At 43.7% G+C, this 27,343-nt stretch overlaps 1 pseudogene across 1 annotated transcript; it reads left to right on the plus strand.

Moving 5' to 3' along the window:
* The first annotated feature begins 2,194 nt into the window (after positions 1-2,194).
* Positions 2,195-26,795, plus strand: LOC308273197 (putative RNA polymerase II subunit B1 CTD phosphatase RPAP2; annotated as a pseudogene). Its single transcript has 4 exons — positions 2,195-2,251; positions 21,901-22,400; positions 22,909-23,126; positions 26,321-26,795. The product of its transcript is annotated as a putative RNA polymerase II subunit B1 CTD phosphatase RPAP2 (transcript).
* The last annotated feature ends 548 nt before the right edge of the window (positions 26,796-27,343 follow it).

Raw genomic sequence — 27,343 nt, forward strand, 5'->3', positions numbered from 1 at the left:
CCAGGTATCTATGTACACTCTTGTCCCAGGGGCATGTTATCAAGGGTCTGTGCAGGGGAGATGCCTTTTAATATCGTTCTCTAGTTTCCTCCTCTATCATCTCCCAAACTCTAAATAGGATGAACTCACAATCCCAAGACCTTTCGATATTTCTTAGCCTTAAAAGGCACTTTATGCACTTAACAGCAACAACAGAAATGTAGAGAGCAAAGCTAAAAATTTAAATGTAAAGGCTTTTTAAATTTACTTTTTTTTTTGTATTCTCATTTACTAATTATTTCCTGTAAAATAGGAAGGGAAAAATAATTATAACTAAGATTGGTCACAGTAACAGCAGTCAGCAAAAAAAAAAAAAAAAAAAATAGAGAGAATCAAATCTAGAAATAACGACCACACATTTTCCTGTTACGTTTAAAGAACAGCAGAGATCACTGGGGAAGAAAAATCATACTGTGTGCGTGCTTCTCTTCACCAGGGATATCCCAGACCACTCTAGACAAAGGCCTCATGCCTCACAAAGAACCTGGGAGCAAGATGGAGCCGTGCAGCCTTACGGCCCACCACCAGAGGGCGGTCATCAACAGCAAGTGAAAGGTCACCCTCCCCCAAGCGTGCACCGGAAGAGTAAATCCACGTGTGTGTATGGGGGGGGGGGGGATCCTTTTTATAATCAGAAGCTGCTGCTAGAATTAGGAAAACAGTGATCCAAAGTACGATTTTTTTTAAAAAACTATTTTTGGTAATCCCAATTCATTATGAATTATTAGAGATCCACGTGTTATAAATAATAACAAATAAATTTTAAAATTTTTAAAAAATAAATAATAACAAATTATCCCATCTGTTTGGGTGAAATTAATTACTCACACCAAGCAATTCCAGTAAGCTTCAGCACAAATTGGATTTTATTTTAGGTAGATTTTAACACCCCCCCCAAAAAAGATGGAGAATAAAAGGGATTCAAACTGCATTTGTCTTTTTAGAAGGTATAAATTTAAATCTTTATTCCTTATAAACTACTGATAAGTTAAGAAGTTCAAATTCTACTTTTATTATCTTTCAAAAGTATGGAAGGTGTGGCCTTCCCTAGCCTCCCTGTCTCCAGATCTCCATATCCTCAGTACCAGGTTTCTCTTGGATAACTCTTTCCTGTAAGTGGCTTCCACTGAGAAGTTTATTCAGTAAATCTGATCCGTCATCCAAAACTCCCGTGGGCTTCCAGGAGCCAATAAGCCACCAGTAGTGTGTGTGTTTAGAGGCTTTGGGTCCGTGTTTCTATGCTCAAATGCATTACTGGGTCTGAACACTGACTCTACTTCTTAGTACATATATATATATATATATATATATATATATATATATATATATATATATATATATATATATATATATATATATAACCTCGGGTCCGTCTCCCTGTTGGCATCTCTCTTTCCTTTGTACAAAATGGGAGAGATAACTGCACTTACCCCATGAGGCTTTTGTACAGATTCAATAAGATACATGGTGGGAATGTCCAGTAAACATTAATTTTTTTTTTTTTTTTTGTGGTACTGGGGATAGAACCCTTCTTCGGGCTATACTCCCAGACCTATTTTATATTTTTATTTGGAAACAGGGTCTCTTAAGCCAGCGAGGCTGGCTTTGAACCTGCGCGATCTTCCTGTCTCCACCTCCTAAGCTCAGGACTTACAAGTGTGTGCCACCATGCCCAGCTAAACATTAATTTTTATAATGCATTTATTCTCAGATATTTATTGGATCCCTACAACGTGCCCAGTACTAACCTAGGTGTTTGGAAGCATCCCTGAACAAAATATCTAATGATTCCTGCCATTGTGGGCTTGCATGCTAGCCAGGGGAGGCAGACAGTGAGTAATAGGCATTCTAAGTGAGTAAAGTAGGCTAGAAAGCAAGAAGGTAATGAATACTCTAAGAAGATATAGAGACTGGCCAGGCGTGATGGCGCACGCTTGTAATCCCAGCATTCAGGAAGCTGAGACAGGAGGATCGTGGTTCGAGGACAGCCTCAGCTACTTAGTGAGGCCCTTTGCAACTCAGTGAGACCCTGTTTCAAAATAAAAGAATAAAAAATAGGGCTAGGGGTAGAATGCCCCTGGTTCCCATCTCTTGTACTGAAAAAAAAAAAGACCTCATTTAGAAGGTGGGGCTTGGGTTCAGGAATGGGGAAGGCATGGGGATAGAGTTTAGCTATGGGGGAAGAAGCATCTCTGGCAGCAGGGACAGCCAGGTAAGAGGCTCCCAAATGCTGGGATTACAAGTGTGTGCCACCACGCCCGGCCCCCCTGATTTGTTCTTGAATGTGTACGCTTAATCTTCTTAAGCTTTCTAAACTCACACACACACACACACACACACACACACACACACACACACACAATCTCCATTCTTACTGCCCTTCTCATTTCTAGGCCAGTTGGTTTCTTATATAGCCTCCTCTTCGGGGCCTCTCCATTGTAATCCAAAGCATACAAAGCTTTCTTATTGATTTTGTAAGGTGCCACATTGATCCACCTGTGATCCCTACGTGAGGATATCTAATGACCATTTATGACTCACCAGAAAAAATCTAAATTGTAACAACTGTCCTCGAAATTCTGAACAACTTGAAGTCATGTAAGGCTTCTTTTATAGTCCCAGAAATGCTCAGCATGATAACACGTAAACACTCAACTCTCGGCGCATTGGTTTGAAAAGAAAATTGGAAGGAAAGTAAAAGTGAAACTCCCATCATGTCAAGTTGTACCAGCACTGAGGACTGTATTGGGTTTTTCTTTTTATCATCCAGTACAATTACACAAAGATTTGCTCTAGAGTGTATAAAATCTCTGAGCTGTGACAAAGGCAGATGCTAATGACACTATAATTATCACCAAGCTACAGAGCAGCTGTATCACGGTAAACATTCCCTGGGCCCCTCTGTAATCCGCTCCTCCTCTGGCCCCCGACAGTCATTGACCTGTGCTCCGCTCCTATAGATTTTCCTTTTCTGCAGGTCATAAGGGAATCATCTGATGAGTCTGGCTTTACTCCTCATAACACATCTGAACACCCACGTTGTCATTTCTAGCCATGGCGCATTCCTTTTGCTGGGTAGTCCTTCCACTGTATGGATGGGTCACAGCACGTGTATCCATTCACCAGATGAAGAACATGTGAGTTTTTTCTTGTTTGGAGCAATTATGAATAAAGCTACTATAATCATTCCATGTCCGGGTGTTTTTTTTAACATATGTTTTCATTTTTCATGGGCCAATATATAGAAGTGAAATTGTTGGATCATGTGGGTATGCCTAACTTCTGAAGAAAATGTCAACTGTTTTCCAAAATGGCTAAGCCCATTTTACATTCCCATCAGCAATCTCACCAGTTCCAGAGGTTCCACATCTTCACCAGCACTCAGTGTTGTCGGTGTTTTTAATCTCTTACTATTTTTACCCGTGCTAATAAGCCTATTTCATCAAAGTTTTAATCTGCTTTTGCCTAATGACAGTGCTGGGCATCATTTGATGTACTTAGCATGTTCTTACTAGGACACATACCTGATGAAGTGTTTAAATCTTATGGCATTTTGGCCGGGCGTGGTGGCGCACGCTTGTAATCCCCGCATTTGGGAGGCGGAGACAGGAGGATCGCACTGGTTCGGAGCCAGCCTCGCTGGCTTAAGAGACCCTGTTTCCAAATTTTAAAAAATATATAAAATAGGTCTAGGAGTGTAGCCTAGAGGTAGAAGAGCTTCCAGGAACCCCAGTACCACCAAAAATAAATAAATAAATAAATAAATAAATAAATAAATAAATATCTTATGGCATTTTTTCATTGGATTGTTTCCTTATTATTAAATTCTGAGAATTCTTTATATATTCTGGATACATGGGCTTTATCAAATGTAAGTTTCAGAAATACGTTCTCCTACTCTGTGACCTCCCTTTAAAAAAAATCTACATATAATAGAATTCACACTAGTGCACAATTCTATGAGTTTTAATGCATGCAAAGAATTCTTTAGCACAGATACAAGATATTTATAGAAACAGTACAGAAAAGCTGGGTGTGGTGGCGCACACTTGTAATCCCAGCATTTGGGAGGCTGAGACCAGAGGATCGTTTTTCAAGGACAGCCTCAGCTACTTAGTGAGGCCTGTTGCAACTCAGTGAGACCCTGTTTCAAAATAAAGAATAAAAAATAGGGCTAGGGGTGTAGCTCAGAGGTAGAATGTCCCTGGGTTCCATCCACAGTGTTGCAGAAAGAAAGAAAGAAAGAAAGAAAGAAAGAAAGAAAGAAAGAAAGAAAGAAAGAAAGAAAGATTCTAACATCCTAAAGAATCTCTCAGGACCCTTATTGATCAGACTCTCTTCTCACTCCAACCTCTGGCAACCTGTTCTCTTCCCTATAGTTTTTCCATTTCCAGTAGTATTTCAAATAAATGTAATAATATAGTTGTAATATTTTGAGGCTAAATTCTTTTGCATAACATGGGAAAGAATTTAGCCTTTTCCATAGCTTATCTATTCTTATCTATTCATTTTCCCTCTGAAGAATGCAAATTGTTTCCAGTTCTTGGCAATGAGGGTTTTGGAGAAAGAAATGCAATTTTCATGATGAATAAAGACAAAACATTAGACATGGCTGAAGACAGTAGGTTCATGCAACACTCTCAAGTCAGTAAAGAGTCATTGAAAAAGGGAAGAGGGAATGACCACCCATGGGAGAGCATACCCATGAGAAAGGAGAGAAGCCAAACTCAGTAGGAAGATCATGACGCACCCAAGAGGAAGCCGGGCCAGCTGGAATGGCTTGCAGTTGAGCTCAGGAGATAGGGAGCTGTTGGTAGCATTGTGAACCTCCAGCCCCTTTAAATATTTTATTTACATTTTTATAATTTCTCCTCCCTACTTCTCAGAAGGCGTGAAGGTGCTATAGTAAAAAGCTATTTGCATCGGGACAACCAAAAACTAAATCAGAAAGAAAATTCAAAAGTTATATTGAGCAAAGAGCCAAAAAAAAAAAAAAATCTGCTGAAAACCTGAAATCACATGCTTAATTCTCTAAACTTCCTATGATCCCCCCCCCCAAAAAAATGATTTTTATTCCCTGGATCACCAATTGAAAAGATATCTATTTTTCAGAAAAAGAGTTTTTTCCCGTCACTAAATCCCCAGATAAAGATGTGACATAATATCTTCTGTAAAAGGTTAATAAGAAGTATTGAATAACATCCTAAAAAGAAAATAATAACAGTTTTGCAGCAGCTGCAAAAAAACTTTCTTCATAGGAAAATTGATTGCGCCTACCTCCATCATAATCCAGTGGCCCACAGCATGGGAAAATTTGGTGTATTCACGTTCAGCTGCTTAAATGATACCATGGTCAATAGTATCACTTAGATTAAAATCACCTGTAGGTAAACCGGGCCTGATGGTGCACGCTTGTAATCCCAGCACTCGGGGAAGGGGAGCTGAGACGGGCTCTGAGATGGTGGTTCACAGACAGCCTCAGCTACTTAGCGAGGCCCTTTGCAACTCAGTGAGACCCTGTATATATATATATATATATATATATATATACACACACACATCACCTGTAGGTACATGATAAATGTATACTTTATTAAGCTCTATCCCTGAATGACTAAATCAAAATGTGCGAGTGGGCCCCAGTCCTGGGATCTAGTACAGCAAAGTGTTATCCCTGAATGACTAAATCAAAATGTGCGAGTGGGCCCCAGCCCTGGGATCTAGTACAGCAAAGTGTGAGAACCACTTCTACGTTAAGTAGGGCTGCTTTTAGGTGATGTCATCGTGCAGGAACAGAAGTGAAAAGATTTAGGATAATGAATGTTTAACATGTCCTTGAAGCCATCTTTCCAGATGTTAACTGCGTCTATGGTGCATGTGGCAGCCCACTAACTGCCTACAGCTGTGGTGAGTACCTGGGGTGCCAAACTTTGGTATTATTAACTAAGCCTTGGTAACCTAAATACTTGGAAGTAGGAGAGTCTACAAAAGAGGCTATGCTATTGGTCTTTGAAAAAAATCCCAGTAAGTAAATTAATAAAATAAGCAGACTCCTAACATTGCCATGTCTTTTCGTAGAGTCTGCCTTAAGTGTGTTAGTACACTGCTGGTTTGGTGTCTACACCGTCCATCACAGATGAGATATAAACATAGTCCAGGAGACCCTGGACACAAAAACACCATGCCTGCAATTTGAGTTTATGTATGGTTTTGTTTTGGGGGTTTGGGGGGTTTGTTTGTTTGTTGTGGCACTGGAGAAGGAACCCAGGGGCATTCTACCTCTTAGCTACACACCCAGTCCTATTTTTTATTTTTTATTTTGAAACAGGGTCTCACAGAGTTGCAAAGGGCCTCACTAAGTGGTAGCTGAGGCTATCCGAGGTTCACGATCCTCCTGTCTCAGCCTCCCAAATGCTGGGATTACAAGCGAGCGCCACCACACACGGCTGAGTTTATGTATGTTCTTGAAAGTAATAAACTCCAGTTTTTTAAGAAGACTCTCTGTTTTGTTTTGTTTTGTTTAAGAAAGGCAGACTGCCACGTGCAGCGCCTCACGTGGACGTGTCTGGAGTCTTGGAAGCGTTGACTACCCTACGTTCTCCTACAAATGGACCTTGAGAGCTTGTTTGGAGGTTCTAGCGGGGGAGCGCAGCTACTCGTATACCCTTGACCGAAGACCGGTCCTCCTCTATTCGGGGAAGGTCGTCCTCTTCGACCGAGCGTGCAGCTTCAAGAGGGACACACTGGAGTGGTGAGGGAGGAAGGAAACACCCGCCTAACCAGCCAGATCAGCTGAATCAACCCTGACGATCTACGGGGTGACAGATGTCACAGCCAGATCGCCCTCACATCCAACTCTGTTGTTGTTTTAAGACTGTGTTCTCACTATTAGTCGCAGTTACTGAAGTGTTACAGTAGACATTACATAAGTCTCCTTCTTTAATCAGGAGATCACTAGATTTGGCAATTTTCTAATTACAAGCAGGATAAATAGATGAGGCTAATTGGTGAGAAAAAGTTGAAGTTTCAAGTCAAGAAAACATACTGCATTTATATTATAATCCAATTTGTGCTTATATCTATAGCATACCCAAAGGTCTTGATATACACCTTTTTCCTTGACGGTGTTGGCCTGTATAACAGTGTCCACGGTCACTATCTGTTTCTGGAAGCAAGTAGCATTTGTTAAGCCCCTGTAGGAATGTGTGAAATGTTGTGTGTCTGTGTTACAAAGCATCTCTTAAGAATTTATACTTTGAGGGGGGAATAATAGCACATCAACACTGAAAGACACATTGAAATAACTTGTATTTTCAAGCCCCAATATAAAAATAAGAAGACTTCCACTAAAAATAATACAATGCTGAACTTTAAGTCCATAAAATTTTTTTTGAAACATCATTTTTGCCTATCACAATGTGCAAGGAAAATCAATAACCACCTTCATTGTTTGCTTTGGAATAGTTAGGAGAACAAAATATGTGAACATTATATTTGACTTACTGATAAGAATTAACCTGTGTTTCTATTTAACCCAATTCTTTTGGTCTTGTGGGCTAAAAGTATTCTGGGTGTAAATTTTCTGTTCATTGGGGATCACCCTTTCTCTTCCCCACCCCCACCTTCAATTCTCAAGAAATGCGTTCCCTAGAGTGATTTAGTGACCTATGTTCTCATGTCTTCACTATATACTGTATTATATATACATATAAATATATACTTTATGATTTCTGTCCCTAAAGAACTTTGGTTTGGCTGGACACCTAACCCTTCATTTCTTTTCAATCATGCAGTTGTCAGTAGCTGGAAGTTCTCTTCTAGCTCCCCAATTTTTTAAACATTAAATATTTCAGACTCATTCCAAGCCATTTCCTTTTCTAGTCCTTGACTCTTTCTTGAAATGACCCCCTTTAGTTCAGCCAAATGTAAACAAAACTGAATTTTAGCTCTGTTCTTTCAAGAGCTGTGTTTAGACTATGATTTGCTCCGGACCAATGCTTTTCAAAAGGAAGATTTTGATCTCTGGGGAATCCTTGAAGGTGAAAGATGCCAGGGATAGGAAGCCAGGATTTAAAAATACATATTTGTTCATCATAACTTATGTTGGAGTAAAAACTGACATTTAAATGCAAGCAAAAATGCATCTGAGCCGAGTTAGCCACTTACATAATTCACAACATGCAAAATCACCCCATAATTCATTAATATAGTCCTTTGTAGCCCCATCTTATTTCAAAGTGGATTGTGTGGTACAATTCCACTTTTAAGAAATGTCCAGAAGAGACAAATCTATAAAGACAGAAAGCAGACTGGAGATTGCCCGGGGCTGGGAGATGAGGATGGAAGGAAACTGAGAGCAGCTATTAATGGAGATGGGCTGTCTGTGTGTGCTGGTGGGGGAGTGATTCAAATGGTCTAAAATCAGATGGTGGTGATGGTTGTGCATCTTTGCGAATATACCAAAAAATATTAAACTGTACATTTTATTTATTATTATTATTATTATTATTATTATTATTATTATTATTATTATTGGTACTGGGGTTCCTGGAAGCCCTTCTACCTCCAGGCTACACTCCCAGACCTATTTTATATTTTTATTTGGAAATTAAATAAAAGGGTCTCTTAAGCCAGTGCGGCCGGCTTCGAACCTGCACGATCCTCCTGTCTCCGCCTCCCAAGCACAGGGATTACAAGCATGAGCCACCACGCCCGGAATAAACTGTACATTTTAAAAGGGCAAACTTTATGGTGTATGCATCATATCCCAGCCCCATTTTATTTCTTATTTGGAAACAGGGTCTCACTGGATTGCTGAGAGACTCACTAAATTACCAAGGCCGGCTTTGAACCTGTGATTACTCCTGTCTCAGTATCCCAAGTACTGGGATTACAAGCGTGTGCCACCATGCCCGGCCTAAACCAAGATATTTCAAACGTATTATATTGGGGAATTTTTAATACTTCACAATGAGAGCAGAATGTGAGAATGAGAATCTATTCATAGCGGGCGGGGATGTGAATGAATGCAAAAGCTCTGAGGGAGATTTGGAAACACCTCAGAGTTGAAAATAAGCATATCCTCTAACCCAACAGTCCCATTCCTCAGCACACTCTTACACATATCTGCACAGGAGCATCCCGTAGCCCCCTTTGTAATTGGGAAAGAACGGGGGAAAAAACAAATATCTGGCAATAAAGGGATGGAGAATTGAACTGTAGTGCACACATGCAATAGAAAACTATATAGCACCAAGAAAATAAATTAGATTTACACACACTCAACACATTTAGAAGCCAGGCATGGTGGCACAGGCTTGTAGTCCCAGCGCTTGGGAGACTGAGACAGGAGGATCACAGGTTCACATGGCCAGCCTCAGCTACTTGGAGGCTTTCTGCAACTTAATGAGATTCTGTTTCAAATAAAGAATCAAAAAAACAAAAAAATAGGGCTAGCTCAGAGGTAGAATGCCCCAGGATTCAATCTCTAGTACTGCAAAAAAAAAAAAAAAAAAAATGTACAAAGAGTGTCACGAGATTTTTCTAGAAGGACGTAAAATAGGAGAAATAAGACCGAGTTAAGAGTTCACACTATGCACAGAATGAAGTCCACTCATCTGCTAGAGCTGGGTCACAATGGACTCTTAACCTTTTAGCAGCCAAAGCAGATTAATATGATTAATTACAGAATCAGACTGTGCTTCAGGAACATTCAACTACGGCTGGCACTAAGGGCAGAGAGATTTCTCCTACAGAACTTTTATAAAGGTTCCTTCGAGCCGGGCGTGGTGGCGCACGCTTGTAATCCCCCGCGCTTGGGAGGCGGAGACAGGAGGATTGCGCAGGTTCGAAGCCAGCCGCGCTGGCTTAAGAGACCTTGTTTGCAAATAAAAAAGTATAAAAATAGGTCTGGGAGTGTAGCCCGGAAGTAGAAGGGTTTCCAGGAACCCTAGTACCACCAAAATAAATAAATAAATAAACAAATAAATAAATAAATAAATAAATAATAAAGGTTTCTTCGTGGCAGGCACACGGTCAGCAGCCTCCTTGGCACCCTTCTGTCCTCCTGGAGACTGACCTCATTTCTGCAAACATGCCTCTGAGAGCTGCATTCTCCAAGGGTCTGGCTTTATCTGCAATTCCCTTGTGAGAGCCTGAGTTAGAAGCTGGGGTATTCAAAGTATCTTGTCTGGCCAGAATGGTGCTAAAAAGAAAAAAAAAAAAAAACTTGCCTGCCTCAGGTGAGCTTTATACTCCTTAGAGATGGGAAAGGGAGATCCTCTGCACCCATTAACCCATCTCTTCCGATACTTGCCTTCCATTACTCTCCCTAATCTCTGGTAACCACCATTCTACTCTGCGTTCATGAGACCAGCTTTCCTAAGCTCCACTTACGAGCGAAACCATAGCGTAGTTGTCTTTCTGTGCCTGGCTTATTTCACTTAACATCCTCCAGGTCCATCCGTGTTGCCGCCAATGACAGGACTGCATTCTTTTTACTGCAGAACGGCATTCCATTGTGTCTGCACACTGTGTTTTCTTTCTCTGTCCATCCACTGATCTATATCGGGTTGGGTTCTGGATTATTGCAAAGAGTGCTGCAATAAACGTGGGCGTTTATTATCAACGTGCTGATCTCATTTCCTTTGGATACATACATACCTAGTCGTGGGCTTGCTTGATCCTTTAGTAGTTCTACTTAAATATTTCGAGGAAACTCCATACCAATTTCCATAGTGGCTATACTAATTTATATTACCACCAACACTACATAAAAGTTTCCATCTCTTCACATCCTCTCCAGCATTTATCTTTTATCCTTTTGATAAGAGCCATTCTAACTAGAATGAGGTGATACCACACTGGGTTTTTGCTTTGCATTTCCCTGGTGATTAGAGAGGCTGAACATTTTTTTATATACCTGTTGCTCATTTATACGTCTTCTTTTGTGAGGTATCTATTCGAGTTATGCTGTCCAGGGTGGCCTTAAACTCCTTGGACTCAACAAGTTCCCTGCCTCCGGCTCAGATGTGTGCCACCACATCTGGCTCTTTGCCCATTTCTAAATTGGATTATTTGGGTCTCTGGAGTTCTTTATATATTCTGGGTATTAAGCCTTTGGCAAATGCATAGTTTGTAAATATTTTCTTCCATTTTCTAAGTTGTCTCTTCGCTCTGCTAAGCGTTTCCTTTGCTGTGTGCAGAAGCTTTTTGGTTAGTTGTAATCCCATTTGTCTACTTTCGGTTTTGTTGTCTGAAGTGCAAGAGGTTTGAACCACGTTAAACTGACTTTGGACTTTGTCCTGAGGGTAGTAAGAAGCCACTGGAAATGTTTAAGCAAAGAGGTAGAGTCCTGTAACCTCTTCTTGTGAAATAAATCCACCAGAATGACCATGTGATCCAGCAATCTGACTGCTGGGTGTACGTCCCCAAAGAATTGAAAGCAGGGTCTCAAAGTGATATTTGCATATCCCTATTCATACCAGTGTTATTAACAATAGACAGAAAATGGAAACGAGCCAGAAGTCCACCAATGGAAGAATAGACAAACAGAACGTTGTCCATACATCTAATGGCATATTATTCTGCTTTAAGTAGAAACAAAATTCTGATGCATGGTAAAAAGGCGGATGAACCTTGGGGATATATTATACTAAATGAAATATGCCAGTCACAAAAGGACAGACACTGTGTGGTTTTCCCATGTGAGGCACCAAAAATCATCGAATTTATAGAAAGAGAGTGGTGGTTCCGAGGGCCTGAGAGGAGAAGACAAGGGAGTTTCTATTTATTGTGTATAGAACTTCAGTTGGAAAAGATGAAGACTCTCTAGAGATGGGGAGCGGTGACAGCTGCCCAGTGTGGATATACCTAATGCCCTGAACTGTCCACCAGGTTCGAATGGCAAACCTTACGTTGTCTCTATTTTGCCATGATACAAAAATACAATAAAATTAATCCATTATCATTTCTTGCTAAAACTCTGTATAAACCTCCTAAGTGGTCTCCCTGTGGCTGCTCTTGATTCTGTGCAGCTTATTTCCCACAGAGGAGGAGGAGGAGGAGGAGGAGGAGGAGGAGGAGGAGGAGGAGGAGGAGGAGGAGGAGGAGGAGGAGGGAGAATTTTGCAACATGAGTCAGGACTCATTTCTACCCTGCAGAAAAGCTTATAATGGCTGCCAAGACCTTGCTTGGTGGTCCAGTCCCTGTCGCCTCCTCAGTTTCCTCTCCTCCATTCTCTCTCCACTGCCCTTGGGCTGTTTTTGGACACAGACACCAAGCTCCCACTTCAGAGCCTTTCACCCTGGAACATTCTTTCCTCTGATCTTCACTCTGTTTCCTTCTTCCCTTCATCCTGTTCAAATGCCGCCCCTCTAGCATCTCCCTGGAGCACTTATCTAAAAACTTCCCTTCCTCCTTTCCTTGATAGCACTTATCCCTGTGGCGTTATTATATTTTCACTTGTTGATTTGTTTATTGTCTATCTCTCCTACAATGTACGTTCCACGAACTGTGCTTTGAGCACTACTTAACCCCCAGGGACTTGAACAGAATTTGGCATGTACGAAACACTCAGTATGTATTTTATGAGCTGGAAGAACAATTAAATTTGCATCTCAGAAAGATTGTGAAGATGGATTGGAGTGGGAGGCCAGAATAGGGGATGCTAGCTAGATGCCGGCATGACCCACAAGTAGTGGTGATGACCAGGTTAGTGGCAATGAACTCACGGGATACAGGGATACAGAGATGCTTAGAAAAGATGATCAGAGGGCTGGATGGAGGGGTCATTCAACGGAGCAGGAAACTCAAGAAGAGGAGAAGCAGGATTGCAGAAAAAGATGCACTCAATTTTAAACTTGTTTAGGAGACTCCTGTTCAGTGGGAGCTGGATATGTTCAGCAGAGCAATTTGGGCAAGAGATGTAGATTTAGCAGCTCATAAAAATATAATCTTAGTGGAAATTTTGATAACTGTTGAGTAGTTAGTCAGAGGTTATACATTTGAATAAGCACTTGAATGTACATACTCAGTGTTGCCAATTAATTTCAGACTCGTGGGCTTTTGTACTCTGCCAAGCTGGTCATATTTTAAAGGCTGTATGTGGAATGCAGGAAATGAAACTTCTGATTACAAAGAAAAAGTAACACTACTCTTATTTTTATTGCAATGATCAGCTTTAATGGATGATATCTAATCCTCAGGCTATATATTTTTAATTCACTGAATTAATATATAAACTAGTGGTAAGCCTTGTGGAAACATCATTATCTTTTATATTTATTTATTATTTAAATTTCATATGTGGAGGACACTGGGGATCAAAACCTGGGGCATTCTACCTCTGAGCTACACCCCCAGTCCTATTTATTTTTAAATCTGGAAACAGGGTCTTGTTAGGCTGCTGAGAGCCTCGCGAAATTGCTGAGGCTGGATTTGAACCTGCGATCTTGTCTCAGCTTCCCAAGTACTGAGATTACAGGTGTGTGCCACCACACTCGGTCTTTTTTATCTTTTAAAGTGGTCTGATCACAGAACAGCCTCAGCAACCTAGTAAGACTCTCAGCAACCTAGAAAAACCAAAATTAAAAAGGGCTGGGGATGTAGCTCAGAGGTAAGATGTCCCTGGGTTGAATCCCTGTACCACACACACAAAAAAAGAGGTCTGAGTCTCGAGGTGTAGCTCAGTGGTGGAGTGTTTGCCTAGCATGCTTATGGCTCCAGAATCAATCCTCAGCACTAAATACATAGAAAAATAAGCAAATTAATAAACAAAGAGCAAAGGCTCCTCACCCAACTTCATCATTTCACACCTTAAATCCTAGAGACATTAATGACTTGCATAAGTTCTCATGGTTGGATGGAGATGGAGCCAGACTAGAATACAGATCTCCTGTTCTGTGTCTAAGCACGGGGCATTGTTTCATGTGGTTTCGGTATATCCTCAGAAGGACTCCAGAATTGCTCTTTGCTACTGCATTGCAGTTCACCTGGATACCTGACTATCCTGCCGTGCCCCGTCTGTTTCACACCGGGAGCCTGTTGTCAGACACTGAGTTCTCACTCTTTATTACCTTTCAGCAAAATTTAACTCACTGTCAAATATGTAGTGGGACTGCTGAAGAGTAAAGATGCGACCTCTGAGGCATGTTCAGATTTCAAACCACTGAAAGCAGATGTTGCTACCCTACAGAGCCAAAGTCTAGGCTTTAAGACCCCTCAAAGACTGGTTTTCTTGAATGAGTGTCTTGCTTCAAAAGATATATATTATCAGGGGCTGTCCCTAAAGACCAAAAATTGAGTGACTGCTTTCAGCATGAAAATCTTGTACTGGAGGCAGAATAAAGAATGATTTCAGTTGTGATGGGCAACCAGCCAGAGAGGAATTTTTCTGTCCAGTCCACAAACTAAGGAAGACAGATCCTTTGAATGGCTGTCCCCACCACCTTCACAGCCTCTTCATCTTGCCTGCCTGCCGAGAGTCTTCCTTACAGCTGGACATGGCTAAATGATCAGGTTAGGACCACGAGACAGAAGCAGACAAATGCTTTGAAGTGGCCATGGCCCTCTTCCCTGTTTCCCTTGGACAAGATGGCTATGACAGCTATCTTGAATTTACAAAGGAAAAAGCCAAGACAATCACACACTGTCGGCCCTGACGTTGTCTAATTGTTACTCCGAAACCCGCTAATTCCAAAATTTTTAATCACGTGAGAAAAACTATCTCATCTTATTTAAGCCACTATAGAGGTATCTTCTCTTTCCCATAGTTAAATATCATTGTAACCAAAATCCTAATGAATTAACTCAAGTAGAAAGGTTTGAGGGATGGAGCCAGGTGTGGTGGTCCACACTTGAAATCTCAGTACTTGGGAGGCTGAGACAGGAGGAGATCGGTTCATGGACAGCCTCGGCTACTTAGTGAGGCCTTCTACAACTTAGTGAGACCTTGTTTCAAAAATAAAGAATAAAAAAATAGAGCTGGGGTTATAGCTCAGAGGTAGAATGCCCATGGGCTTAATCCCCAGTACCACAAAAACAAAAATAAAAAAGAAAGGTTTCAGAATAAGTTGAGACCTCTAGAATATCTGTATGGGGGTAAATCTAAAATCCAAAATGCTCCAAGATCTGAAACTTTCTGAGCAGTGAAAAATTCTACACCTGACTTCATGTGCTGGGTCTCAGTCAAATAGCAGGTACAATAAATACATTGTACAAAATGACCCTCTAAGTTGGTGTTTAAAATGTATGCAAGCTGAGACAGGAGGATCATACAGGTTCGAAGCCAGCCTCAGCTAGTGAGGCCCTCAGCAATTTAGTGAGACCATTTCCAAATAAAATATAAAAAATAGGTCTGGGAGTGTAGCCCAGAGGTAGAAAGCCCCTGGGTTCCATTCCTGGTACCACACACACACACACACACACACACACACACACACACACACACAAGTGTATGCTAAACATAAATAAATTTCATGTCTGGACTTGGGTCCCATCTCCAAGATGTCTCATTATATATAGGCAAAAATTCCAAATCCAAAATCCAAAACACTTCTGCTCTCAAGTATTTTGGATAAAGGATACCCAATCTGTGTGTGTGCGTGTAATGTATGCATGTAAGTGCATGTATACATATGCTATTTAAGGGTCTCTAAAATCTCCCCTCCTACTTTGAAACTACTATACATGTTCTTTTTAATAGATCCAGTTTTGTTTCATGCATAGAGCCATAATAAATAATGGGGGGGGGGGAACCTAGAAAGTTAGCATCAGAAGACAACTTCCACACATGTAAACTTTTTCAATTTGGTCAGCTCTGAATATCACGCAAAGATCTGAGATAATGTCCTAGGAGCATTAAATGACATAAATGAGTAGAAGCCTCATTAGAGAACGGCGGCGCTCTGCAGAGCTGTGCCCCGTGTGCTAGCGGAGGCACAGGATTAGGGGAAATGTGCTTTGCCCTGCCAGCACTTGTCCTTACACAACCTTGGAACAGCCCACCCCCTGGCCTGTGCAGCGTGTGGGGCTTCGGCTGACTAAGCAATCGCTCGCAAGCACTGGGCTCCGTTGCTATTAGCGCCTTGGCCAGATCACTGTAAACCATCTGCTGGCTTTCCCTACATCCATCATTCGGCAAAGATCACGGTTCAAGCTGTTCCACCACGCGGAGGCCAAAGCTCCCTGATCAACACTATTATTCAACGCAAAAGTCAAGCTCTTGCCAGCCACGGGTTGTTTCTTAGAGCCTTTGTGCCCTCCCCATACCCCCCAACACTTTTTAACAAGTAATGTTGATAGTAGGCCTTTGAAATCCAGAGACATTTCCTCCGTTCCCTAACTGCAAGAAACAGACAAGCAGGTGTCTGAACAATATTTTGTTTTCCTCCTTGGACTAGCTCACAGTGAGATGGGTGAAGCCGCCTCCCTGGCTATATGAGAATACCCCTTAGCATGCTCAGGCTTCCTCTTCTGAGCTGTCGTCTTGTGACTCTCAGACTGCCTAGGACCAGCCCCTGGAAAGTCCATACATGCCTCCCCAGCCAGTCACCTGCCACTTTGGGGAGAGTGGCTTCTCACACTCAGGTTAGCCTAGATTTAAGTTACCATGCCTTCTGGGCAGTGGACCTTTAATAACCACCACCAAAACCAAAGACATGAACCTGGAGGACTACTAGGCCTCGGCAGCAGACTGTCGGAGACACGGTACACCAATACCAACCCCAAGTACATCTAGCCCCAGCCTGCCTTCATTGGGAGCCTGTGCGTTCCCACTCCTGTGGGCTGCTTTGATTACTCTAGCATTTAAAAATAACAAAAATAAATACAATCTGTACATGTTTTATCTGTCCTCTTCCTGCTATCAGCTATTTCTTAAAACAAGGCATTGGCTGCTTAATCAAACAAGTTAGGAAAGTGGCTGCGATGGTTTGCGTGCCCCTCCCAAGCTCATGTTGGAATTTAATTGCTGTTGTGACATGTGAGAGGTGGTGAGGTCCCCAGGGCTCTGCTTTTCTCTCTCTCTCTCTCTCTCTCTCTCTCTCTCTCTCTCTCTCTCTCTCTCTCTCTCATGTCTTCTGCTATACTGTAATGCATAAATGCAGTAAAAATCCCCTCATCAGATATGGCCCCTCTGTTCCAGATTCCCTAGCCTTGAGAACCATGAGTCAGATACATTGCTGTTATGATTGACCTAATCGGCATCATTCTGTGGTGTTGGCAAGAAATGGACCCAGACGGTGTCCGTGAAATCCGACAGGCTTCCCAAACCAGTGGGCCTGTACCACGCTACTATAACTACACAAACTTTCCATGAAAACGATGAGCCAAAAGACAGTCTATTATATCACTTTTTCTCCGATGGGAGATGAGGGGACACTTCAGCGGCCACTAAGTGTTGTTTGCTCGGTCTCCTGTAGCACGAATGTTCTCTATTCTGACCTAGTCCATATCTTTCTTTGTTACTTGAGTAAATGTCTTTGTTTACTCTGTTTAACACAAATGAAACATCACCTGATTATTCTCTCATTAAATGTCTCATTAGCCTCTCCCACTAATTCTGCAAATTATTCTTTTCACTGGTGTATGGAAGCTGGCAAAAAAATAATGAAAATAATTAATAAGTGATGTGTTGATGTGTTTGTCCTGCTGCAGTGGCTTTTAAAGAAAAGAGCATGATAATTACTATAGCAATCTTTTGGGTACTTATGGCTGATGTCATAACTAATTTCAAAAATCTTTATAAATAAAGCTGGGCATGATGATGCATACCTTTAATCCCAGGACTTGGAAAGCTGAGACAGGAAGATTACAGGCTCGAGGACAGCCTTGGAAAGGAGTGAGACACCATTTCAAAATAAAAATAAAATAGGGTTAGAGGTATAGCTTGGAGGTAGAATTCCCTTGGGCTCAATTCCCACCAGTAACACACACACGCGCGCGCACACACACACACACACACACACACACACACACTTTATAATAATCACAATCTCCTCTCATGCCTTCGGCCAGACTTTCTGGGTCTTGTTAAAAGTGCCTCTACAATCATGGGAAGTATGTTCAAAGTAATTTAAGAGAACAAATCCTACACCTTTGCAAAAATAGCCCAGTGGGGATTACTGGCGTCAATTCCAGACCTTGACAGACTGCCTGGTGTGAATTTCACCCGCCACTTGTTAGTATCCAAGGGCTTGATTCTGGGCAGCCTGGGAAGAGACTTGCAGAAATATAATGAGAAGGAGAACCCTTGTCCGAGGAGGTTTAAGATTTTTTATTTTCTTCTTGTTCTCTATGGAATGGGCACCGGGCCTACACCTGCCACCTGTCGGAAGAAACCCAATGAGCAGTGGCCGCTACCTACACTCCTGGCTGTGATGCGAAACAAGTGCGTGGCGCTGCTCCCTCTCACTGGGAGAGAGGCAGCAACACATAAGTAGAACGCATGGCCGGCAGGTGAAGCCGAGGACCGGGGGTGTCACCTTGGAAGCTGTGGGTCACAGGGCGGAGGGTGCTCACGTGTGTTATCGTGGTGGTCACCAGTGCTGCCGGCACCCTTCTCTGCATATTTCCCAGGTGAGGCCTCTGTTCTCCCGGGTGTGAAACAAGCACAGTAATAATCTCACACATTAGGCAGGCATGTCAACCGGGAGAGGTCCCACCGCCACATCGCGTCTATGTCTCTGTCCCCCATTGTTTGCCCACACCTATAAGACCTGCCTGGAAATGTGCCGGGGCATCTTGTTCTGTCTTTTGTTTTTTGTTTTTTTGTTTTTTTTTTTTTTGTTTTGGTACTGGGGATGGAACCCTGCGGTATTCTACCTCCAATCTGTAACCCCTAGCCCTATTTTTTATTCTTTATTTTGAAAGAGGGTCTCACTGAGTTGCAAAGGGCCTCACTAAGTAGCTGAGGCTGTCCGCGAACCACGATCCTCCGGTCTCAGCCTCCCAGATGCTGGGATTACGCCTGGCTCTTCCTTGGTCTTTATCACGGTCCCTATTCCTACTCCGGCTGCTGACACTGTCTCTCCTATTCTGCTCACCCCCAGCTGACTGCCAATTCCCTCTCACAAAACCAGATGGAATTACAACCCAACACCGCACACAGCTCCAATGCGGGTTACCTACTTGTTCTATGTATGTGTCCCTATCTGCACTTTGATAAAATAAGAATCTTTGGACACCATAAAATGATGATTACATGTTAGCATTACATGCTCAAAGGTCAAGAAGAAATATAAGAGGGAGAATCTTACCCAGTTTCCTTTTCAATTGTATGGTCTGATCAACCCAATGGGGTTATATAGTGAACTTGTAAGAGAAGTCTTTTTGCATTGATTGCTTGCTAATCCAGAAACTAAAAATAGGGGGAATGATACCACTATAATGCGGTGAATTAGCTCAGGCTTAACGAGTCCCTGCAACAACTGCTTTGTTAGATTAAAGATAGAGTCTTTTGCTTTAAGGATTAGGGAAATTAGTACTGAAAGGTCAAAAATGGACCTTTCCAATGCTAGCCCCAATGCTAAAATTACTCAGTAGTAATTTTATGACCGAATTTGAAAAGCAAGGATCAAATTAGAAAGGCTCTTCAGCTGGGCATGGTGGTGCATGCCTGTAATCCCAGTACTCAGGAGGCTGAGGCAGGAGGATCACAGGTTCAAGGACAGTGTCAGTATGTAGTTAGACTCTCATCAACCTAGTAAGATACTGTTTCAATATTTTTTTTTAAAGTGCCAGGCATGGTGGTGCATAATTCCACTACTTGGAAGGCTGAGACAGGAGGATTGCAGGTTTGTGGCCAACCTCAGCTACTTAGTGAGGCCCTTCACAACTCAGTGAGAACCTGTTTCAAAATAAATAATAAAAAATAAGCCGGGCGTGGTGGCGCACGCTTGTAATCCCCGCGCTTGGGAGGCAGAAACAGGAGGATCGCACAGATTTGAAGCCAGCCGCGCGCGCTGGCTTAGGAGACCCTGTTTCCAAATAAAAATGTAAAAATAAGTCTGGGAGTGTAGCCCGGAGGTAGAAGGGCTTCCAGGAACCCCAGTACCACCAAAAATAAATAAATAAATAAATAAAATAAAATAAGGCTGGGGCCAGGCATGGTGGCGCACGCTTGTAATCCCAGAGCTTGGGAGGCGGAGACAGGAGGATGGTGCAGGTTTGAAGCCAGCCTTGCTGGTTTAAGAGACCCTGTTTCCAAATAAAATATAAAATAGGTCTGGGAGTGTAGCCCGGGGGTAGAAGGGTTCCATCCCCAGTACCACCAAAAATAAAAAATAGGGCTAGGGGTGTAGCTTGGAGGTAGAATGCCCCTGGGTTTAATCACCAGTACCGCAAAAATAAATGAATAAATAAATAAATAAATAAATGCCAGGCGTGATGGTGCGCGCTTGTAATCCCAGCTTTCAAATAAATAAATAAATAAATAAATACTGGGCGTGATGGCACACGCTTGTAATCCTAGCTTTCAAATAAATAAATAAATAAATAAATGCTGGACGTGATGGCACACACTTGTAATTCCAGCATTCAGGAGGCTGAGACTGGAGGATCACAGTTCACGGACAGCCTCAGCTACTTAGTGAGGTTCTCCGCAACTCAATAAAACCCTGTTTCAAAATAAAGAATAAAAATAAGGTCAGGGAGTGTAGCTCAGAGGTCAAATGCCCCTGGGTTCCATCCCCAGACTTGCAAAAAATATATATATATAAAATATAAATAAATAAATAAATACAATAGGACATCTGGCCACGCTCTGGTGATCCCAGGACCCGGGGTTCTTATGCCTCCCGAAATGCAGATGTAAAGTAGACAAGTGCCCTGAAGCAAGAGGATACTTTTAAGAGAAAAACAGAACTAGAAGCAACTGTGTAAAGGAAGACTGAGTTTGAAGCCGGGCACGGTGGCGCACGCTTGTAATCATTTCGGTGCTTGGGAGGCTGAGACAGGAGGATCATGGGTTCGCAGCCAGCCTCAGCTGCTTAGTGAGGCTCATTGCAACTTCGTGAGACCTTGTTTCAAAATAAAAAATTAAAAAAAAAAATAGCGCTGGGGGTGTACCTCTGAGGTTGCATGCCCCTGGGCGCCATCCCCAGTATCGCAAAAAAAAAAAAAAAAAAAAAGTTGAGTTTGAGAGAAAAGCTCTATGTATTGTTGAACAACTTCTAGAAGAGGATATTATAGCATTCCTGTGAGAGAGTGACGTCATCATACCTGCTCACTACAGTGATGTGTGGATGAGCAGTTTACTATTAAACTTGGTGGTTACCCATCCCATCAGAAGAAGCTGGGGAATTATACTGGAACAGAAATCATGCAATATTTCTACCCAAACCAAAAAAGTCTATGATATTGCTGAAAGGAAGTCTTTTTTTGTAGCAATTTTTGTTCCAAAGCATCTAAATTTTTTGAAGCCCAAATTTCCCCAAACTCCAGTATGGGTTCAAGAAAAAGAAAGACATCCTGATTGTCAGTTGCTAAAGGAAAGGCGAGATTCAGAAGAAGCACAGTTATGCAGGAAATCTATTAAAATGTCCACCATTGAGCCGGGCGTGGTGGCGCATGCTTGTCATCCCAGCATTCGGGAGGCTGAGACAGGAAGATCATGGTTCATGAAAAGACTCAGCTACTACCTAGTGAGGCCCTTGGCAATTCAGTGAGACCCAGTTTCAAAATAAAGAATAAAAAATTGGGCAGGGGATGTAGCTCGGAGGTCAGATGCCCCTGGGTTCCATCCCCAGGCCCGCAAAATAAATAAATAAATAAAAATAAAAATAGGGCTGGGGATATAGCTCAGAGGCAGAACACCCTTGGATTCCATCCCCAGTACCGCAAAAAAAAAAAAAAAAAAAAAAGTCTGCTATTGATAATCCTGGTCAGTTTGAAGAACAGTATGAATGTAATTCTTCTAGCTTTTGTAGTGATATTACCAGTTATATGAGCAAGAATTTGTTTCCTCCGTTCTACCAGAAAAACAGACCAAATGCAGAGGGTACAAGGCCACAGCTGCACCAAAAAAAAAAAGCATAATGAAGAAGAAAGCTGATCAAAAAGCTTTGCTCTACACACAAAGAACAGAAAGTAAGTAGATGTCACTAAGCAGTCAGGCCATTGCAGCTTGGACAGTCGAGAGAAAGCTGCTGCTTGTGGACTTCCCTTACAGATGGCGAATACTGCGATTTCTTCAGCTCATTGTTTGCATGAAAGATTAAAAAGAAACTTGAGGAAATTTTGAAAATAAATGCAATATGTCAGAAATAACTCTTGTAAGAGTAAAGAAAAGTGCTGAGAATTTTAAGAGTATGAAATTTGCCAAATCAAACCAAGCTTCTAGGTCAATCTCCGGCTCCATGAAAGTGTGTCCTGGAGTTGCAAAGATAAATGTACTTAAGCTAGGGATGGTGGCACAGTCTTGTAATCCCAGAACTTGGGAGGTTGAGACAGAAGGATCGCAGGTCTGTGGCCAGCCGCAGCTACTTAGTGAGGCACTCAGGCACTTAGTGAAACTCTTTCTTTCTTTCTTCCTTTTTTTTTTTTTTTTTTTTTTTGGTGGTACTGGGGTTCCTGGAAGCCCTTCTACCTTAAGGCTACACTTCCAGACCTATTTTATATTTTTTTATTTGCAAACAGGGTCTCTTAAGCCAGCACGGCTTCGAACCTGTGTGATCCTCCTGTCTCCGCCTCCCAAGCGCGGGGATTACCAAATGTGCGCCACCATTCTGGTTAGTGAGACCCTGTTTCAAAAAAATATTTTTTAAATAAGGCTGGGGGTGTGGTGCAAAAGTAGAATGCTCCTGGGTACCATCCCCAATTCTGAAAACAAAATAAAAACTTACTTAAAGTTTAAGTTTGTTCAGTGAGTAGAAGACAGAAGAAACTTTGAAGTTTTTGTATGGCCAGAATTATGATTTTGTATGTATGAAACCCTCTTCAGCTGCTCTGGTTAATGAAGAACTTGATGAAGACGGCATAGATTTTGATCCAGATAGTCATTCCGCCACTGTGGGGGAATCTCAGACCAGCCTAGATGAATCTTTACCTTTCAGAAGATCAAATACATCCATTAAGCCACTGCCTGATAAGTAAAATAAAAAATTAAATGCGAGTAAAATAAAAATAAGTGAGTACGGCGGAGTGTGAAAAACACGAGAGAGGTCTGGTACACATGGCATGTAAAGTTTTAATGGCACGGCTCTCCCGGGGATCAGGGCGAGGCACCGTGGGGCCCGCGCGCCTGTCTGAAGCTTGAGGACACGGGCTCTCCTTTTTAAGGTATGCATCTCGCGAGAGGAGGGTTTACTCGCGGGAACGCCCAATTCTCGCGGGGGTTTCAGCCCCTCCCTTGCCCTGCAGAGGTCATGTGACACAAAGTCACATGAGTGCAGGACCCAACTTAACATTCCGGCCTTTTGATGGTAGGGATAATGGATGACGTTGGACCCTCTAGCTTCTTCCTGCTGTCAAGGGGCGTCGTCAGGGGCCCCAGGCCGGGAGGAGTCGGGAGTCCAGTTCCCCAGAAGGGGGTGCAGGTGGGTGCATAGCTGCAGTGCGAATTGGAGGTTACCCTGGACAGCTTAGTGATGTGCGCTTGAGGAGGCTTGAACAGGCAAGGGCTATTAAAGAAAAAAACAAAACATGAGATTGAGCAGGCGACCAAAAAGGAGACTGGCTTACTCAGTACCTGGAGAGCTACCCTGAGCTGGCAAAGAGGATGGAGGTTGAGGGATCCAGGAGCCAGGCTGAGTAGGGCCAGCGGCGGGGCCTGGCCTGGAAAGGTGCTCCCCCTGTGTTGAGGCACCTGCGGCTCATCCTTTTCCAAGGGCACTGTTCCAGTGGCCCTCCTGGCCGTACGCCGGGCACAGTCTGATTGGTGGGCTTGGCTTCGCCCCACTTGAGGCAGGCTCCTGGAGGTAGTTGTTGTTGCAGTCCTCCACACCTAGGTGGCGCTCCAGAGGGCTGAGCCGCCACCGCCAGCCAAAGGGCAGCTACTAGGGATCTGCTTTTTGGCAAAGTCAAGAGTGTATGCTCCATCTCCGCCTGTTTCTCTCTGGAATTAAAACTTAGATGCCATGTTAAGGTTCTGTCAGCTGCGACGGACCTATACTCACAAAGAGCGCGTCCCGAGACGGGTGTCCAGCAAGAATGGCAACGCGGACTCCGCACGGGCAGACAGAGAGTGTCGCCCCAGCCCCGGCCTGTTGTTTCTCGCAGCACCTAGGGCGCGCCCGAGCGGGCCACCCAGCAAAATTGCAGTCTGGCGCAGGCCAAGATGGTGACTGTGACATCACCAGGCAGTGACTATGCGCCATCACAAAATGGCAGCTGGCGGGAAAATAAATGGAAGCTGATGGGGGAGAGCATTTGGAGGGATACCAGACCGCTTATAAAAGTTCCTAACTATTCCTGGGCCACCGCAACCTATTTTCCAACTCGTATCAAGGCAGACAGGCTCTCAGGGCATCTGCTAGTATAAAGGTTCGACTCCCCATAATTGGTTCGCGGGCGGAAACGAAGAACAGGAAATGGGCGTCCCCGATTTCCCTGCTCAATCGTTCGGAAACAGAGGTTAAGAGATAGGGAAGAACGTCTTCATTCCTTCTCAAAACCGGAGGATGACCTGGTCATCCGCAGGGTGGTCCCAGTGGACCGGGGGACAATGGGTCACCAAGCGCTTGGATTTTTGGGTCCCAGTGGACCGGAAGACCCAAGTCTGGAACCCACTAACCAAGGGAAGAAGGCAGTTTACCGGAGTGAAGTGTTGCCAGCCAGCGCTGGCTGCGACAGAAGCGCTGAGAAGCTGCTGGGAGCGTGGTGGAGCTGGGGCGCGTGGATGCCGGTGGCTGGTGTGGACGGCACTGGCGGCTGGCGCAGGCAGGATCAGTGGGGGTGCGCAGGCGGCATGGCTTGCCGGGCCCGCGGCGTGGAGACAAAATGGCTTCCAGGCACGTGGCAGTCGCTGAGGCTGGGCCCCGAGGAGCACCGCCAGTGAGCCTGGCTTGGGCGGGTGAAACGGAGCAGCAGCAGCAAGTAGAGCTATGCCTGGCGCGGGTGACTGTGGCGGACACCGAAGCCGGCTGTGCGCCGCCCAATGAGCCTGGCTCAGGGCGGGCGGGGCAAATCGGCCAGAGGTCCTGGCGGTGACTGGAGCGCCGAGCTGGAACGGCAGTTTTAGGAGGTCCAAGCGGCAGGCAGAGGTCCTGGCCCGTGCAGGAGGTCGGCAAGCAGAATAGGTGCCAGCATTACCCAAGGAGCCTGGCTCCGGGCGGGTGGAACTGGCAGCCTGGCGGCCGGCGGAGCCTGCACGCCCCGGCGGTGGTGGCTGCGGCCGCGGTGGCAGTGGAAGATGGCCTCCGGTGCTCCAGAAGAGAGCACATGGGCGGGAAAAGATGGCCACCGGCTCTCAGCGGAGCGCGGGGCCGAAAAGATGGCTGCGGGCTCTCAGCAGAGCGCGGGGCTGGAAAGATGGCCACCGGCTCTCAGCAGAGCTCGGGGCCGAAAAGATGGCCGCGGACTCTCAGCAGAGCTCGTGGCTGGAAAGATGGCCGCGAGCTCTCAGCAGAGCCCGGGGCGGGAAGAAGGCCGCCGGCTCTCAGCAGAGCGCGGGGCCGAAAAGATGGCCGTGAGCTCTCAGCAGAGCTCGGGGCCGGAAAGATGGCCGCAGACTCTCAGCAGAGCCCGGGGCGGGAAGAAGGCCGCCGGCTCTCCCGGAGAGCGTGGGGCTGGGGAAGAAGGCTTACGGTCCAGGCAGGCACGGGGCAGCAGTGGCGGCAGTGGCGGGAGCAACGCCTGCAAGCGGAGCGCTGGTGTGGGACCTCACAGTCAAGCTGCTGGTGGGTCGGAGAGTCCAGGGCTCAAAAAGAGAGTAAAAAGAAAAAGAGAAAAAAAGAAAAAAAAAAGAAAAAAATGGGGAGGGACCCAAGAGTTCTCCCGGGTTTCGGCACCAAATGATAAGTAAAATAAAAAATTAAATGCGAGTAAAATAAAAATAAGTGAGTACGGCGGAGTGTGAAAAACACGAGAGAGGTCCGGTACACATGGCATGTAAAGTTTTAATGGCACGGCTCTCCCGGGGATCAGGGCGAGGCACCGTGGGGCCCGCGCGCCTGTCTGAAGCTTGAGGACGCGGGCTCTCCTTTTTAAGGTATGCATCTCGCGAGAGGAGGGTTTACTCGCGGGAACGCCCAATTCTCGCGGGGGTTTCAGCCCCTCCCTTGCCCTGCAGAGGTCATGTGACACAAAGTCACATGAGTGCAGGACCCAACTTAACACTGCCAAGTTATGAGAACTTGAAAAACAGAAGCTGAAACCTTAAATCTGACGATCAGGGAGTTTTATAGAGGACGCTGTGTTTTCAATGAAGAAACAACCAAATCACAAGACTTGAAAGAGTCCACATTCCCACCGATAAATTCAAGTTCCCAGAACCAGATTAGAAAACATATCAGATTAGAAAAAAATTGAATAAAGTATTGCCTGGACTTTACGATCCTCTTCAGATTACATTAAAAGATATTTACACTCAACTTAAAAATTTTGTCCAAACTTTCAGTTTGGCAAATGGAAATACTATCCACAAACTTGCGGAGTAAAACTTAATTGTTATTACTGACCCAAATTCTAGGCATTTAGAAGCATTCCCCCCCAAAAAAAATGTGGTGTTTACACAGTTTATAGCCACCCTGCTGGAAGAATTACATTAAAAGAATGAAGACTTTTAAAGTTTAACCATCATATTTAAAATCAGCTATTAACCTAAGAGATATAATCCAAGAAGACAGAAAATGAACTACTACTCATCATATCTGGAATTCTAGCCACAGTGATGGGCGACTGATAACTAGATTTCTTCTAAAACAGTGCTTTATTTTCTTAGGTCTCAGCTCCCAATTTCTAGTCCCTAACTGCAGAGAAGAAATCCGCAGCAGAGGAGAACTATATTACTCAAGCAAGAATGACTAGGTCCTCGAATCCCTAGCTACAAGATATGATATTTTCATTTGAAAAGGAAAATCGAGCTATACATAGTGATTCATGGCTGTAATTCCAGTACTTGGGAGACTGAAATAGAAGGATCAATGGTTTAGCAACTTAGTAAAACTCTATTTCCAAATAAAAAATAAAATATGGTCTAGGGTTCAATCCCAGGTTCAATATCCACAATGCCATATAAAAGAAGAAAAAAGGGAAATTGAAGGCTTAAATTGAAAATTGAATAAATATTCAAGAAAATATAATGACCTAATTTTTCTGTATAATTCCAGCCATTCTATTAGCTGAGCAAAAAAAAAAAAAAAGAGAG

This window comes from Muscardinus avellanarius, assembly GCF_963383645.1.
Source record: "Muscardinus avellanarius genome assembly, chromosome: 14".
NCBI classification, from domain to species: domain Eukaryota; kingdom Metazoa; phylum Chordata; class Mammalia; order Rodentia; family Gliridae; genus Muscardinus; species Muscardinus avellanarius.